This window comes from Mobula birostris, chromosome 2 (assembly GCF_030028105.1).
Source record: "Mobula birostris isolate sMobBir1 chromosome 2, sMobBir1.hap1, whole genome shotgun sequence".
Lineage (NCBI taxonomy): Eukaryota > Metazoa > Chordata > Chondrichthyes > Myliobatiformes > Myliobatidae > Mobula > Mobula birostris.
In genome coordinates, this window is record NC_092371.1 from 63356429 (window position 1) to 63374588 (window position 18160).

The following is an 18160-nucleotide window of genomic DNA, read 5'->3' on the forward strand; positions in this document are numbered from 1 at the left end:
GGGATAATTTACAGTAAACAATTAAACTACCAAGGGAGGTGGGAGAAAACCAGAGCACCTGGAGGAGATGCAGATATTCACCTTGAGAACATGCAAGCAACAAAAGCAGGACCCAGGATTGGGACTGAATCCAGGCCGTTAGAACTGTAAGACAGCAGCACTGCTTATACAATGAATTCTGGCTGTCTGCAATGCTGGAAAAGCTTAATATTATGTTTTGTTATTCCAAAAAACTAATCAAAATAAAAACACGGGAGCAGGAGAACATGTCTAAGATGAAGCCACACTCAGGTTGGAGGAACAACACCTTATATTCCGTCTGGGTAGCCTCCAACCTGATGGCATGAACATTGACTTCTCTAACTTCTGTTAATGCCCCTCCTCCCCTTCTTACCCCATCCCTTATTTACTTACTTACTGTTTTTAATTTTTTCCCCTTTTCTCTCTCTCTCTTTTCTCCCTCTGCCGCTCTCACTATAACTCCTTGCCTGCTCTCCATCTTCCTCTGGGACCCCCCCCCCCACTTTCTTTCTCCTTAGACTTCCCGACCCATGATCCTCTCCCTTCTCCAGCCTTGTATCCCTTTTGCCAATCAACTTTCCAGCTCTTAGCTCCATCCCTCCCTCTCCTGTCTTCTCCTATCATTTCAGATCTCCCCCTCCCCCTCCCACTTTCAAATCTCTTACTATCTCTTCTTTCAGTTAGTCCTGACGAAGGGTCTCGGCCCAAAACGTCAACTGTACCTCTTCCAATAGATGCTGCCTGGCCTGCTGCGTTCCACCAGCATTTTGGGTGTGCTACTTCATTTTATTTTAGTGAGGCGTTCTCATCTGATATGGTGACATAATGACGTATGCCATTCATGTGCTTTTACATATAACCCATAATAAATTACTTAAACAAGAAAAGAATACTTAATCAAACAATATATTTACAATATTACTGAAATATTAAATACACAACACCTAACAAATCAGGCAACATCAGGGGGAGAGAGTAAAAGTTTCCGTGTTTTAAGCCAATCTCCTTCCATCACAACTTGATGAAAGCTCACAGTTATGAAATATTACTTTTGTTTCTTCCAACATATATGCCATCTGACTTGTGGAACATATTTTGTATTTTCTGTTTTTATTTGTCTATCCATCAGGCTTGGTGAAAAATGCAAGATTTCTTGAGCATTAAGTAATTTAAGAGAAAGTCTGGAAATGTGCTTGTCACTCATGAAAGAATTCACCTTGGGAACAAAATCCATTTTGATACAAAAAGTATTCCATGTTTTTAAATATTCTGTGTAGTTGTCCAATTATAGCGAGTTTAAGGGTGAAAATCTATGAATAGACTACAAATTCTGCAATGGACTACAAATTACTGAGGTCTCTAACCAATCAGAAAAGAATTGAAGTAAATCTATTTGATGACTCTCCAGTTGCTATGACAATGATCTATTTCCATGCTGTATTTTCTTAAGAGAAAACATTCTAAAATACAAATAAATTTCAAAATACTTCAGTCATTGAAACTGTGAAAGAAAAGTCTGAAACTAACAGAGAAGGTAATAGTTTGTTCCTAATCCTATTCTGAAACACATTTGAGGAAAGCAGAAACAATTTTGCAAATTTTACTTCATAAAGTTATGATTGGACTTCAGCTCTTGACATACACAGCAAGCTTTCTAATCAATTGGAAAAAATTCATACTGCAAAATAATTTACCTTACCTAATACTTGTGCCACCTCCTTTTGTCAGTGGTCAATGAAATGAATGAAATGTTCACATAAGTTTTTAAATGTGGAAATTACTTCAATTGAGATTTTATTTGATAACGTTAACTACTTGGAAGTTTTATTTAAATAGCTAGATTGGTGGAGAATAACCATTCTATGATGTAGGAAGAGAACCTATTATTTGGTCAGATCAGCACTGGATACTGGCATCAAAAACATGAGAAAATCTGCAGATGCTGGAAATCCAAAGCAACACACACAAAATGCTGGGGGAGCTCAGCTGTTCAGGCAGCACCTATGGAAAAGAGTAAACTGTCGATGTTTCGGGCTGAGACCCTTCACCAGGACTGGGAAAAAAAAGATGAGAAGTCAGAATAAGAAGGTAGGGGCAGGATAGGAAGAAGTACAAGGTGATAGGTGATGGGTGAAACTGGGAGGAGGGAGGGGGAGGGGTGAAGTAAAGGGCTGGGAAGTTGATTGCTGAAAGAGATAAAGGGCTGGAGAAGGGGGAATCTGATACGAGAGGGTAAATAAAACCACCAGAGGGAGCAAATGGGCAGGTAAGGAGAGAAGGTGAGAGATGGAAATGGGAATGGGGAATGGTGAAGGAAAGAAGGGGAGGCAATTGCTGGCAGTTCGAGAAATTGATGTTCATGCCATCAGGTTGGAGGTGACCCAGATGGAATATAAGGTGCTGCTCCTTCAGCCTGAGTGTGGCCTCATCAGGGCAGTAGTGGATGGACATGTTAGAATGGGAATGAGAGGTAGAAGTGGCCACCAGGAGATCCCACTTTTTCTGGCAGATGGTGCATAGGTGCTCAGTGAAGTGGTCTCCCAACCGTCATTGGAACTCACCAGTATAAAGGTAAAAACACTGGGAGAAACAGATGCAGTAGATGACCGCAATAGACTCAGAGGTGAAGTGTTGCCTTATCTGGATGGAAAGACTGTTTGTAATATTACACTTTGTAATAGTTCAACTAAGCTAAAAATGTTTTGTTGATGGTTTTTATTTATAGTATTGTCTGAGGTTTCTCGCTAAGTGTCCATCAATAATCAGCCAGCATTATTGGATTCCAGTTGCCGTGATACCTTTTCTCCATGACCGCAATGTCCTGGTGAAACCTTTCAACATCCTCAACATTGACAGGGCCAAGAATTGCAGGGTTGAAGTCTAAATGGGAATGCAGAAAATGAATCTTTAGTGACATGTTGCACTTCATGGTTTTTAATGCTTCAAGCACGTTGTCAACTAACTGCACATATCTTGGTGCTCTGTAGTTGCCAAGAAAATTTTCAACAACATCCTTGAATGCCTTCATGCGATTTTCTCCAGTTCCGTTAGAAGTTCTTTGAATTGTCTGTCATTGATAATCTGTTTGATTTGTGGGCCAACCAAAATGCCTTCCTTAAGTCTTGGCATCAGCTATTCTTACTTGAATTATGAAATAACAAGTATAGGCCATTTCAAAATTATGGCGCGTGATTGGGAAATTTCATGGCAACTTTCATGATCAACAGCCCAAAATCCACAAGGTACACCCAAAAGTATTCAGGAAGCAAAATCTTTGTTGTCCAGTAATATCATATGTGCAGATTTTTTGAGTTGCCTTATTTATACGATTGGCATGAAAATAGAAAATGCTAGTAGTTCTCGTTGGACAGGCATCATGTGTGGGGAGATAACATTCTGGATCTAAGACCTACCAGCCTAAAATCTAAACATGAAATATTCTGCCGATGCTGGGCTCAGAGCAACACTCACTACAAGCTGGAGGAAGTCTTGTTTCTTTCTCCTCAGATTGCTGAGTATTTCTGACATTTTCCGGGTCTTTTTATTTTGTGCATTTGCTCTTTAAATGTTTACAACCTGGTAAACATAGTTCTGATACAGAAAATACATATCATAGTGTAATAGAATACTATTAGTGACCAACATACCTTTGAGCTATTTTCTTTTATTTTCTCCAATGCATCTTACACACAGCAGGATGTTGTGAATATTTTGAACAGATTTCAGTTAGGCCGATGCCCACTTGATCTTTGCTTTGATAGTACATGGGGAGATAGATAACTTCAGGAAACTTAAGTTATGGCAGATGACAATTTCTCCAATTACTAAATCTATAATATCCATAGAAAAGGGTTTGAGCATCTCAGCAGGTCAGGTTCCAACTCTGAGAAAGATTTTTCACAAGACTAAGATGGTCAAAACTATTTTGAGGAGACATGTAATTTAACTGTCTTTTCCAGCTTGCTTTTACAATACCTTTTCAGTTTGCATACCCAACAGCAATTAAACTTGGCCTGCCTTAAATCAATTAAAATTAGGATTGTATGGAATTAGGTCCGTGGTAAGTGCCTGATTTTAAGGGGAAATACTTTTGCTGAATAACTGTTAGTTTTTCTTTTGAAACTATACAGTATTTATAGCACAGAGATGAACCATTTGGGTTGTTAGTCAAGACTTTGATTACTCGCTTTGTACAATTAGTCACTAAATGTAAGACAGAGCATAAAATAGAAAATTAGGGGCATAAATGACAAAGGTAATATAATAATTACTGGAGACATTAACCTGCATGTGAATGGGACAACCCAAATTTTACAGTGTTTTTTCTGAACAACATATTAAACCTTTGCTTCAGATCCCTTCCTATTTCTAATTTCATCTTGCCATAACTGCACTGCTATTATTTTTGGAGTTTAACATTTGTAGCTTTAGATATAAAACCCTGGTTTCTGTTTGAATTACATAACTTTTCATCTTTCTATAGAATTTACCCCTTAACTACCATGAATAATTAAGCTTTTTTCATTGGATAGTGCAATATCTAAAACTGTATGTTCTCCAAAAGATCTTCAACATAAACCCTTCATAAAACTTTCATACACACAGTTCCTGTTTTGCCCAATCCATATAAAATAATGTCATTGTTATATACTTGTTAATATGAATCTCAAGTTTCCTGATTTCTTTTTGTTTCTATGCTGTATGTGGTTTGTCCATTACTGTTCACAGGCCTACAGACACCTCGCACCAATTTTTTTCTGTCTCTTGCTGTTTCTCAGCCTCACCCACACTGATTCTATTTCTTGATTTTCTGTGCTATATTCCTGTCTCCCTCCCACCTCTGCCCCAGTCTTTACAATTAGAACTCCTGCTACTCCCTTTCAATTTTATCTATTTTTTTCTAACAGTTAAGTATCATAAGACCATAAAACCATAAGATATAGGAGCACAAGTAGGTCATTCAGCCCATCGCGTCTGCTCCGCAATTCAATCATGGGTTAATCCATTTCTTCCAGTCATCCTCATTCCCCTGCCTTCTCCCCATACCCTTTGATGCCCTGGCTAATCAAGAACTTACCTATCTCTGTTTTAAATGCACCCAATGACTTGGCCTCCACAGCCACTTATGGCAACAAATTCCACAGATTTACCACCCTCTGACTAAAGTGATTTCACCTCAACTCTCTTCTAAATGGATGTCCTTCAATCCTGAAGTTATGCCTTCTTGTCCTCGACTCCCCTACCATGGGAAATAACTTGGCCATATCTAGCCTGTTGAGGCCTTTTAACATTCAGAATGTTTCTTTTAGATAACCATGTAACCATATAACATAGATCCCCCCCCCATTCTCCTGAACTCCAGGGAATACAGCCCAAGAACTGCCAGATGTTCCTCACACAGTAACACTTTCATTTCTGGAATCATTCTCATGAATCTTCTCTGAACCCTCTCCAATGTCAGTATAACCTTTATAAAATAAGGAGCCCAAAACTGCACACAATACTCCAAGTGTGGTCTCATGAGTGCCTTATAAAGGCTCAACATCACATCCCTGCTCTTATATACCCTAGAAATAAATGCCAACATTGTATTTCTATACCCCTAGAAATGAATGCCAACATTGCATTTACCTTCTGCACCACCAACTCAACTTGGAGGTTAACCTTTACACATCCTGCACAAGGACTCCCAAGTTCCTTTGCACCTTTGCATTTTGAATTCTCTCCCCATCTAAATAATAGTCTGCCCGTTTATTTCTTTCACCAAAGTGCATGACCATACACGTTCCAACATTGTATTTCATTTGCCACTTCTTTGCCCATTCCCCTAAACTATCTAAGTCTCTCTGCAGGTTCCCTGTTTCCTCAACACTACCCATGCCTCCACCTATCTTTGTATCATTGGCAAATTTAGCCACAAATTTACATTAATCCCGTAGTCCAAGTCATTGACATACATTGTAAAAAGCAGCGGACCCAACACCAACCCCTGTGGAACTCCACTGGTAACCGGCAGAATAAGATCCCTTTATTTCCACTCTTTGTTTTCTGCCAAACAGCCAATGCTCCACCCATTTTTGTAACTTCCCTGTAATTCCATGGGCTCTTATCTTGCTAAGCAGCTGCATGTACAGCACCTTGTCAAAGGCCTTCTGAAAATCCAAGTACACCACATCTACTGCATCTCCTTTGTCTACCCTACTTGTAATTTCCTCAAAAAATTGCAGTAGGTTTGTCAGGCAGGATTTTCCTTTCAGGAAACTACGTTGGCTTTGGCCTATCTTGTCATGTGCCTCCAGGTACTCTGTAAACTCATCCCTAACAATCGATTCCAACAACTTCCCAACCACTGATGTCAGACTAACAGGTCTATAATTTCCTCTCTGCTGCCTCCCACCCTTCTTAAATAGCGGAATAACATTTGTAATTTTCCAGTCATCTGGTACAATGCCAGAATTTATTGATTCTTGAAAGATCATCGTTAATGCCTCTGCAATCTCTTCAGCTACTTCCTTTAGAACCTGAGGGTGCATTTCATCAGGTCCAGAAGATTTACCCACCCTCAGACCATTGAGCTTCCAGAGCACCTTCTCAGTTGTAATTTTCACTGCACATACTTCACTTCCTTGACACTCTTGAATGTCCTGTATACTGCAGGTGTCATCCACTGTGAAGACTGATGCAAAATACACATTCAGTTCCTCTGCCATCTCTGCACCTCTCATTACAATATCTCCAGTGTTATTTACTATTGGTCCTATATCTACCCTGAACTCTCTTTTACCCTTTATATACTTAAAACAGCTTTCAGTATCTTCTTTGATATTAGTCACCAGCTTCCTTTCATTATTCATCTTTTCCTTCCTAATGACCTTCTTAGTTTCTTTCTCCAAGTTTTTAAAAGCTTGCCAATTGTCTATCTTCCCACTAGCTTTGGCTTCCTTGTATGCTCTCTCTTTTGCTTTTACTTTGGCTCTGGCTTCACTTGTCAGCCAAGATAGTGTCCTTCTTCCCTTTGAAAATTTCTTCTTATTTGGAATATATCTGTCTTGCACTTCCCTCATTTTTCACAGAAACTCCAGCCATTGCTGTTCTGCTGTCCGTCCTGCTAGTCAACTTCCTTTCCAGTCAACTTTGGCCAGTTCCCCTCTTATGCCATTGTAATTTCGTTTATTCCACTGAAGTACTGACACATTGGAATTTAGTTTCTCCTTCTCAAATTTCGAAATGAACTCGATCATATTGTGATCACTGTTCCATAAGGGTTCCTTAACCTTAAGCTCTCTTATCACCTCTGGATCATTGCACAGCACCCAATCCAGCACAGTCGATTCCCTAGTGGTTTCACCATTCCTTAGACATTCTACAAATTCTCTCTCTTGAGGTCCAGTACTGGCCTAGTTTCCCAATCCACTTTCATGTTAAAATCCCCAGCCGTCATCGTGACATTGCCCTTCAGACACACCTTTTCTATGTCCTGCTGTAATTTGCAATCCACATCCCGACTGCTGTTCGGAGGCCTGTATACAACTGCCATGAGGGTCCTTTTACCCTTGCCATTTCTTAACTCAACCCATAGAGACTCTACACCTTTCAATCCTGTGTCATCTCTTTCCAACCATTTAATATTATTTCTTATACACAGGGCCACACCACCCTCTCTGCCTACTAACCTATCTTTCCAATACACTGTACATCCTTGGACGATCATCTCCCAGTGGTAGCCATCCTTTAGCCAAGTTTCAGAGGTGACCACAACATCATACTTGCCAATATGTAGCTGGATTTCAAGATTGCTTTCAGTATCCTGTTAGAGCTAATACTCAAACTTGGTCAGTTTGCAACTACGTATCTGTAATGTCCATCAAATTATAACCATTTCTTACTCTTGTGCTATTAATTCATCTTTCATGTTACAAATGTTACACTCATTTGGGCAAAGTATACTCAATTTTGTCTTTTGACCAACTTTCACTCTAATTAATTTCATGTTTTTCTGTAGTTCCAGTTTCACTTCATGCTTTGAGGCCTTGTGGGTTGCGCATTTAATAGTTCTGTAATATTTCAGAAATATTGTAAATATATTGTTTGATGAAGCATTCTTGCTCATTTAAATAATTCATTTAGGGTTATATGTAAAAGTATGTTAGTGCATGCATTCCTAAAAGTGAAACTGGAACTAAGCCACACAATCCTGGGTCTGTCTTTTTTTTGCTTTCAATTAGTTTTATATTTTGGCGTTATAAAACATGACAGTGGCAACAAGGAAGTTTTAAATGAACCTGAGACAGGCACCTACCTGTTGAAGTGCAGCGAGATGTTTGGGTTAAAAAAAAACACAGAGGGAGGTTTGAGGTATAATAAAATGCAGCATATGCTTCATCGTGAAGGAACAGAGACCCTTGAGTTAATATAAAAGGCAGAAAACAAGCAAATTGATGAGTTCATAAACAGTGAATACTGGGTGACAGTAATCATAAATTTTTTAAAAAGGCAGAAATGGATAGACACATTGGATTGCACAAGAGATAACTGGATATTGTACTCTGAGCGAATTGAAATATTTTGAAGTAAATAAAATAACCAATTAAAAGTGAGTGCCAATTATACTCAGTGCAATAGATAGAAAAGCATACAGTTTGTTTGGAAGCGTGACTGCTCCAACTAAATGAGCCAAAATGAGTTTTGGTGATATCGTGAAAGTAATACAAGAACATTTAGAACTGAAAGCATTGTTGATTGTAGAACGCCTTAGGTTTCATGAACAGAACCAAAAGGAAGTGGATCCACTTCAGCGTAATTAGTTGATTTGAAGAGATTGAGCATGGTAAGATCAGTGATGGGTTTAGTGATGTACTGAGAGACTGATTAGTTTGTGGAATCCTACAAGACAACATTCAAAAGTGGCTCCTAACTGAAGCATAACTCATGTTTAGAGGAGCAGTTGAAATCACTGTACCAATGGAAACAGCAGACAGCGAGCCAATCGAGTTGCAGTCAGGAATGAAAGTGAGCAAGAACAAAATTGAAATGTCTGAACAGAAATTGGCCTAGAAATGGAGTAACCATTGCAGCAGGGACTCACATACACCAGACCAATGCAGATGGAAAGGTGAAACTTGCATAAAATACAACAAAGTAGGAGACATACAAAGAGCAAGTCCGGCAGACAAAACTAAATGGTCTGCATAGGGAAGAGAAAAATATCAAAAGTTACAAAATGAGCACTAATCAGCATACTTTTGATGAAAAGTGTGATAATGTTGAGAGTGACACAGGACTGGGTAGGCTTGAGATTTACGTGAAAACTAACAGAAGGCAAGCAATACAATTTACAACAGAAGTGAATTGCAAATTAATTAAAATGGAATTGGGCACTGGCTCTGCTGTTTCAGTCATTCAACAAAATGAGTTTGGATGGAATTTAAAGATACTAGATTGAAACCTGCAGATATCCAACTAAGAACTTGCAGTGTACTTGAGAAAAAGGTAACTCCTGTGGGAATGACATTCAATAACAGTGAAATTGTTACAACAACAACCAAAAAGCCACATCGGGCTTGTTTATGGTAAAAACAGGAGGACCAGCATTGTGGTATCTTGTGTGGCTGAGACTATTAGAAGTTTATTGGAGATCTATCCACCATCTGCGTGCCACATCCCCTGCAATTTAGTCAACTGAAAGCAAATTAAGAAAGATATCGATTGATGTCACAGCAGTGTTCATGGATGGCATTGGAAAACACAAACATATAATGGGTAAAATGGTGTTCAATGAAAATGCCACACCCAAGTTTTGCAAAGCCTGTTCAGCTCCTTATACAGTGTGCTAGATTGCATGGAGGCTGAAGGAATTCTTTCCAAGTCTGAGTGGACCCAGTGGTCCCTGAAGCCAAAAAGAATGGGTCTGTCAGAATCTGTAACAAGAGAAGATCTGCAGATGCTGGAACCCTTCTGAAGGGTCTCGACCCAAATCGTCGACTGTACTCTTTACCGTGGATGCTGCCCGGCCTGCTGAGTTCCTCCAGAATTTTACGTGTGGTGTCAGGATCTGTGATGATTTTAAGGTCACCATCAACCCAGTACTGAAAGTACATCAATACTCACCGCATAGGATTGAGGGGATATTTTTGCAAATCTTTCTGGAGAAAACATTTTAGAGTGGACTTAATTGAAGCCTACCTACAGTTCAAAGTGTTTCTCACTGTAATCACTTACAAAGGGCTTTATCACTACAATAGGCTTATTTTTTGACTAGCATCTGCACCTGCACTCTGGCAGAAACCTATGAACCAGGTGCTGCAAGGCTGCCCAGGCACTCAGTGTTACCTGGATGATACAGTTGTTACCAGTGAGGGTGACAAGTAACATCTCCAAAATCTCAAGACAGTATGAAAAAGATTTGAAGATTATATGTGCTCAGAGCATGATATGACAGTGTGAATTCTTCAAAGCAAGCATCACTTGACTATAGTCACACCATTACACACAAGATTATACAGATGTACTGAGAAAATTCAAGCACTGGTGGATGCTTCAAGGCCAAAGGACATGTCACAGTTGTGGTCTTTTTTAGAATTTGTCAATTACTATATCAAGTTCCTGCCAAACCTGGCTACTGTTCTCCACCCCTTGGAATCATTACCACAGATCAGGAAGAAATGGCAATGGACAAAGCCGTGTGAGGTGGTTTTCCAAAAACAAAGGAAATGGTGACAACAGACACTGTACTGACACATTATGATCCACATTGTCCAGTAAAGGTTGCCTCTTGGTATAAGGAAAGTCATGTCATGGAATTGAGTGCCACATAGCCTCCCCTTAACACTGCAGAGAAAAATTACACACAGATTGACAGAAAGGCCTTGAGTCTGGTATGGGATTTAAAACATTTCAACTGGAACTTGGCTGGGAGAGTGTTTACCCTCATTACTGATCATCAACCACTCGAGTCCATTTTCAATCCAAAGAAGTATGTTCCACTAAGAGCAGCAGCACAAATGCGGAGAAGTGTTCTGTTTCTTGGAGGGTACAATTACAAGATTGAGTTCAGGAGGATGACTAATCATAGAAATACTACTGATTGGCCCATTTACCCTTAGAGAATCCTCCGCAACTATTAAATCGTTAATTTAAAATTTAAATTAAAGACAATCTAAAATTTACTATGCAGTTTATGCTTATATGTTAGTTGTATTACAGTATATAGTATACTATATATATACTGTATGCTATACATATATATGTGTGTGTGTGTTGAGATACATTCTATATTGAATTGGAGATTATGGCTACGTGGGGAGGAGTGCTGTGTATTTAATGTTTCAGTAATATTTGAGTAAGATTGAAAATATATTGTTTGATTAAGCATTCTTGTTTGTTTAATAATTCATTATGTGTTGTATGTAAAAGTAAGTGAATGGCATACGTCATAATGCCACCACATATGTGTGTGCCTTGGTAAAAGTAAAACATGCATTCCCAGCCACCATCTCTTTTGCTTTCAGTTAGTTTTATGTTTTGGAGTTACAAAATATAATGTTGTCCTTTCTCTTTACCTTTCTATATTTCCCCTCATTACAACTCTTCCCCTTTAAGTACTGAGTCTTCTCTACAGCCGTTTTTCTTCAGTTTAACACAATTTAAGATGAGTATTTTCAGCATGTTCTGCTTTTGTTTCAGATCTTTGGCTGTTTGTTTTTGATAACTAATGATTTGAACCCTACCCCAACTTTCCAGGTCCCACTGACAGTGTCCTATGAATTAAATTACATTTCCAGCCTTCCAATCTTTAAGCCACACATTTAACTCTCTAATCTTGGTGTCCCTTTGCAAACTTGCTCATGGCTCAGGCAGTAATTCAAAGATTGTTATATTTATGGTTCTGCGTTTCAGTTGGTCCTGGCTGTTCACACTCCTACAGCAGAACCACTACTTTTGTCCTTTCTTTGCTCGTTCCCACATAGATCACAGTGATTGGGCCTGTCTTCTCCTGTTCCATGTTCTTCACTATCCCAAGGGAGATAGTCATAACACTTGCACTGGGAAGGTAAAACAGCCTTGGGATATGGTCAGAGACCAGAATTTATCCCTCTGATCTTTTAATGGTTAATAGATGACAGTGTGAGATCCCACATACAGCTGTTGCAGCACAACCTCCTCTACCATGTAGTATAAAGCCGCAGTCTTAAACCACCAACACCATCAAAGGCCTTAATTAATAGAAACTATATACAGAGCTAAAATATGCTTTGTGTTGAACTGAATCTGTAATACATTTTCAGCAGGTATACATAACCTGTGATTGTCCGAGGTTCTGCAAGTTATGATGTACTTAATTAGCAAATAAATTTTTAAGTGTTATGCGAAATATAAAATTGTGAAAGGAATAGGCAGTGTTGACCACAGAGCATAAGATATAGGAGCAGAATTAGGCAACGTTAGCTATGCTAATGAATGAATGACACCTGTTAAACTCACCTCAACATGTCTTTTACAGTCTTACCCCACCATGGGCAATAGGAAAGTCAGTGTTGCAAACAGTGCAGCGAGCAACACTGTCATTATTTTGACCCCTGTTAGGCAGGGGTACACTTTATTGTAGTCTGGGGTGATGTACGTCTTATATTATTTTTGGAACACTCTGCCATGGCGCGCTCTCTCTCTCTCTCTCATGGTCGCTCGCGCGCTCTCAAGCGCTCTCGCTTGCTTTCTCTCTCGCTCTCTCTTGCTCACTTTCTCTCCCGCTCGCTCTCTCTTGCTTGCTTTCTCTCTCTCGCTCGCTTGCTTGCTCTCGCTCTCTCTTGCGCACACGCTCTCTCTCATGGTCGCTCTTGCGCTCTCTCTTGCTTTCAAAAAAATTGATTTCTGTGATATTGTATATAATTTGCGGGCATCAGGGAGCAACTATTAATACGCGGGAGACTCCAGGACCTTCCGGGAGAGGTGAGATGTCTGCTCTATCGAGGCCTTTCAACACAGTGAATACAGACCCAGAGCCATAAAATACTCCTCAGGTGATAAGGCTTTCATTCCCAGAATGAGTTTTGTGAACCTCCTTTGAATTCTCTCTAATGTCAGTACATCTTTCCTTAGATTAGGGGCCCAAAACTGCTCACAATTCTCCAACTGAGGCCTCACCAGTGCCAAAGCCGCGACATCATCCTTGCTGTGGCAATCTGTCTTTTTCCCAGAGTCAAAACATCAAATACTGGAGATATTTGACACTTGGTTAAGGAGAAGGCAGGAGAGTTTAAAGGAGATTTATGAAGCGCGTTTTTTACTTGGAGAGTGGTAGGTAGCTGGAAGCACTGCCAGGAGAGTTGGTGGAAGCAGGTATGATATTAATGTTTCAGAGGCATTTAGACAGGTATATCAACAAGAAAAGAATCAAGTGATAAAGACAATGTACAGGCAGATGGGATTAGTTTAAATTGTCATCATGTTTGGCACAAGTATTTTAGGCTAAAGAGCCTGCACTTATGCTGCACTGTTTTATGTTCCAAGTACAAGTATTTGAAAATGCAGTTAATGTGACCCTCAAATGCCAACCTTTTTATCAAGTTGAATTCACAATAAATGGATAGGACGCAATCTCAAATGCGCTGTAGCTAATTACCCAGTTTTATTACAAAAGGGAAAGAATGAAAATACTAGAAATCTGAAATATTTCTATGCTTTGAAGTACATAGCAAATCACTTTGCAGCTAGGGGAAAAGAAAACCAATGAATGATTCAGATAGATGTCCTTTCAACAGAATTGAGTTAGAAGTAGAAGTATGAGGGTGGATATTCCAAACTTAAATAAAAGAAAAGCATAGGAATATTTAGATACTCTTTGAAAGAAGATTAAAAACATAGTTGGCCAAATAACTGCCTTCAGTGTCATATGTTTATCTCCTATTATGCTACTCTTTACCGTCGATGGAGATTCAGTTTATCGACACAGTACAGATAGGTAATTGCCATATCTTTTTTTCAACTATCCAGGAATACCTATTTTATAGATGGTCTCATTGACTTCAACATGTACTGTCTCACAATCTAGCAGATTTTATTATGTTAAGTTCTGACTACATTATTGCCAGAGAAGGTATCCTGAGTTTGATAAATTATGCAAAATTCTGTATATGCACAATACCATATTGTGGTTCACAAAGATTAGCTTGATTTATGGTGTAGTTATATCTCTTATTTCATCCAAACTGTAATATTTTCATGATGTTTAGAATAAGCAGCAGGTATATGTCAGTTACTTAGGCAAAAAATTACATCTTAATCCAAAAATCTCTACATTTTTACTCCTTCCAGCTGAGAAATCGACAGAAAGCAGTTCATCATTGTGTTCGAAAATGTAAACTTGGCAGCTGTATGTAGAATTATTGCATACCACGTATCTGGGCTTGATTGTGGGAAATAATTAAATTTTATGAGACTTCAATATTCTATGTTTGTTTTTGATTTTAAATCACTTAATGATTTAGGGCTTAGCTTTCATTCCATTGTTGTACATGTGGGTTGGAGTGACTGGGAGGTTAAACGTTGTTTGGGAAGTTGCCTCCAACCTTGCCATCTGCATTTAACTCCAGGATGCTCGCCAATATTCATTAGGTAAGGATGGTGTCATTCTCAATCTCTTATTAATCTGGTTATTAGCATTTGAATTATGTCTGAATGTAGAGACTTCCTAATCTTCCTGAACTCTAAAATCAGGATCAGGCTTAATATCACTAGCATATGTCGTGAAATTTGTTAATTTTACAGCAGCAGTACAATGAAATACATGATAAATAAATAATACTGAATTATATTCAAATATATATACACACACACACACACACACACACACACACACACACACATATATATATAATAGTTGTTAAAATGAGTAGTGCAAAAAAAGCAGAAATAAGAAAAAGTACTGAGGTGGTGCATCTTCCTAAGGCACCGCTAGTTGAAGATATCTAGGACACTACAGAGCCTGGTATCCCTGATGGAGCTGAGTAATTTTACAAGTTTCTGCAGCTTACTTCGATCCTGCACAGTAGCTAACCAGCCCCACCTCCCCATACCAGACAGTGATGCAGCCAGTCAGAAAGCTCTCCATAGTACATCTGTAGAGGTTTGAGTGTTTTCAGTGACAAACCAATTCTCCTCAAACTCCGGAAGAAATATAGCCGCTGTCTTGCCTTCTTTATATCTGCATCAATATTTTGGGACTAGGTTAGATCCTCAGAGATATTGGCACCCGGGAACTTGAAATTTCTCACTCTCTCTGTTTCTGATCCCTCTATGAGGATTGGTTTATGTTCTGTCTTCTCACCCTTTCTGAAGTCCACAATCAGTTCTTTCCTGTTACTGACGTTGAGTGCAAGGTTGTTAGTGTGACACCACTCCACTAGCTGGTATATCTGTACGCCCTCTCGTCTCCATCTGAGATTCTGCCAACAATGGTTGTGTCATCAGCAACTTTATAGATGACACTTGAGCTATGCCTAGACACACAGTCATGGGTTTAGAGAGAGTAGAGCATTCCTGAGGTGCACTCGTGTTGATTGTCAGTGAGGTAGAGATGTTATTTCCAATCTGCATAGATTGTGGTCTTCCAGTTAAGAAGTCGAGGATCCAGATGCAAAGGGAGGTGCAGAGATCCAGATTCTGTAGCTTTTCGATCAGGATTATAGGAATGATGTTGTTAAATGCTGCGCTATGGTCTTTGAACAGCATCTTGACATAGACATTTGTATTGTCCAAGTGAACCAAAGCTGCGTGGAGAGCCATTGAGCTTGCGTCGCTATAGACTTATTGTGGCAATAGGTAAATTGCAGTGGGTCCAAGTCCTTGCTGAGACAGGAGCTGATTCCAGCTATGACCAACCTGTCAAAACATTTCCTCACTGTAGATGCGATCAGCTTTACTTTTGCACCATTTCGTTGCCTGCCAGATTACATGTTTTGAATGTCTTAAACGTGTGCTGCAGAAAATTAAAGCTTTACAGGGTAAGAGGGTGATGGTTTTGCAAGTAAAAAGGTTGGTGTTTGTCTTCATCATTTAAATAAAAAGCTGTTGTTTGATGCTAGTAAAGTAGGATGTAGGATGGAGGATTGGATATTAGTAAACTGTCGACAGGCTTTGGCCAGGAGTCTTTAACAAACACTGTAATGATAATAAGGATTAATTTGTGTGGGTTAGGATCTCTGAAACACCCCATTCGACTTGCATTAGTTCCTGCTGCTCATCACGACATCCTGCAGCACAACTCATGCAAACAATTGCACTGTAAAATTGAGACAGTGTCAGCAAGTGCACCTGTGAGATGTAAGTCTGGACTTGTACAGTGTCTGGTATGTGAGCCTGTGGTGAAGGAGGTGAATGTCAGATTGACAGAGGTAACTAGTGATGTTGTGGTGAGTGGTACAGGCTAACTCAGACACAAAGCTGCCAGTGTTGTTACTGTGACTGATTTTGAAGATGTACTCACTGACCTTAAATACCCGGGGAGGACCTAATCCACTTCTAACATCATAGACAAATCCTCAGGCTTTGGTTTCTGACACTGACCATCACTATTTTAGGAGCAGGTTTCTGGAGAGCCTGTGAATTTCATACACCTTGTCCACAACCCTCTTCCCACACTCAAGGCCTCCAGTAGATCTAGTAATGCTAAAGCTGAGTCTCCTACAATTATCAGGTCAGATTGACCACTGACACCTGCAAAAACCTACAAAAGTCCAGCTCATCACAGGAAATGCCCTTCCCACCAGTGAGCACATGTACAAGATGTGCTGGCCCTGAGACAGCAGCATACATCATCAAAAACCCCACCATCCAGGCCATACTCTCTTCTCACTGCTACCACTGGGCAGAAGGCACAGAAGCCTTAGATCCCACAACACCAGGTTCAGGAACAGTTATTCCCCTTCAACCAACAGGCTCCAACATGGGTAACGTCGCTCACCTCAGCACTGAAATGATTTCAGAATCTGTGGACTCACCTTCACGGACTCCACAACTCATGTCCTCCATATTATTCATTATTTGTTTTTGCACATTGGTTGTCTGTCTGTATGTGTGGAGTTTTGCACTGATTCTATTGTATTTCTTTGTATCCACTGTGAATGCCTGCAAGAAAAATAAATCTCAGGATTGCACTTGAGGACATATACATACTTTGATCATAAATTCACTTCCAACACAGAACACAGCCTCCCCTCCACAAGGTACAAATTTACTTCACTTTGAGCCAAACACTCAGGATACTACCACAACCATATAACCATATAACAATTACAGCACGGAAACAGGCCATCTCGGCCCTTCTAGTCCGCACTGAACTCCTACTCTCACCTAGTCCCACCGACCTGCACTCGGTCCATAACCCTCCATTCCCTTCCTGTCCATATATCTATCTAATTTAACTTTAAATAACAACATCGAACCTGCTTCAACCACTTCTGCTGGAAGCTCGTTCCACACAGCTACCACTCTCTGAGTAAAGAAGTTTCCCCTCATGTTACCCCTAAACTTTTGCCCTTTAACTCTCAACTCATGTCCTCTTGTTTGAATCTCCCCTGCTCTCAATGGAAAAAGCCTATCCACGTCAACTCTATCAATCCTCCTCAATATTTTAAACACCTCTATCAAGTCCCCTCTCAACCTTCTACGCTCCAAAGAATAAAGACCTAACTTGTTCAACCTTTCTCTGTAACTTAGGAGATGAAACACAGGCAACATTTTAGTAAACCTCCTCTGTACTCTCTCAATTTTATTCGCATCTTTCCTATAATTTGGTGACCAGAACTGTACACAATACTCCAAATTTGGCCTTACCAATGCCTTACATCCCAACTCCTATACTCAATGCTCTGATTTATAAAGGCCAGCATACCAAAAGCTTTCTTCACCACCCTAACCCCATGAGATTCCACCTTTAGGGAACTATGCACCATTATTCCTAGATCACTCTGTTCTACTGCATTCTTCAATGCCCTATCATTTACCATGTATGTCCTATTTAGATTAGTCCTACCAAAATGTAGCACCTCACATTTATCAGCATTAAACTCCATCTGCCATCTTTCAGCCCACTCTTCTCACTGGCCTAAATCTCTCTGCAAGCTTTGAAAACCTACTATATTAT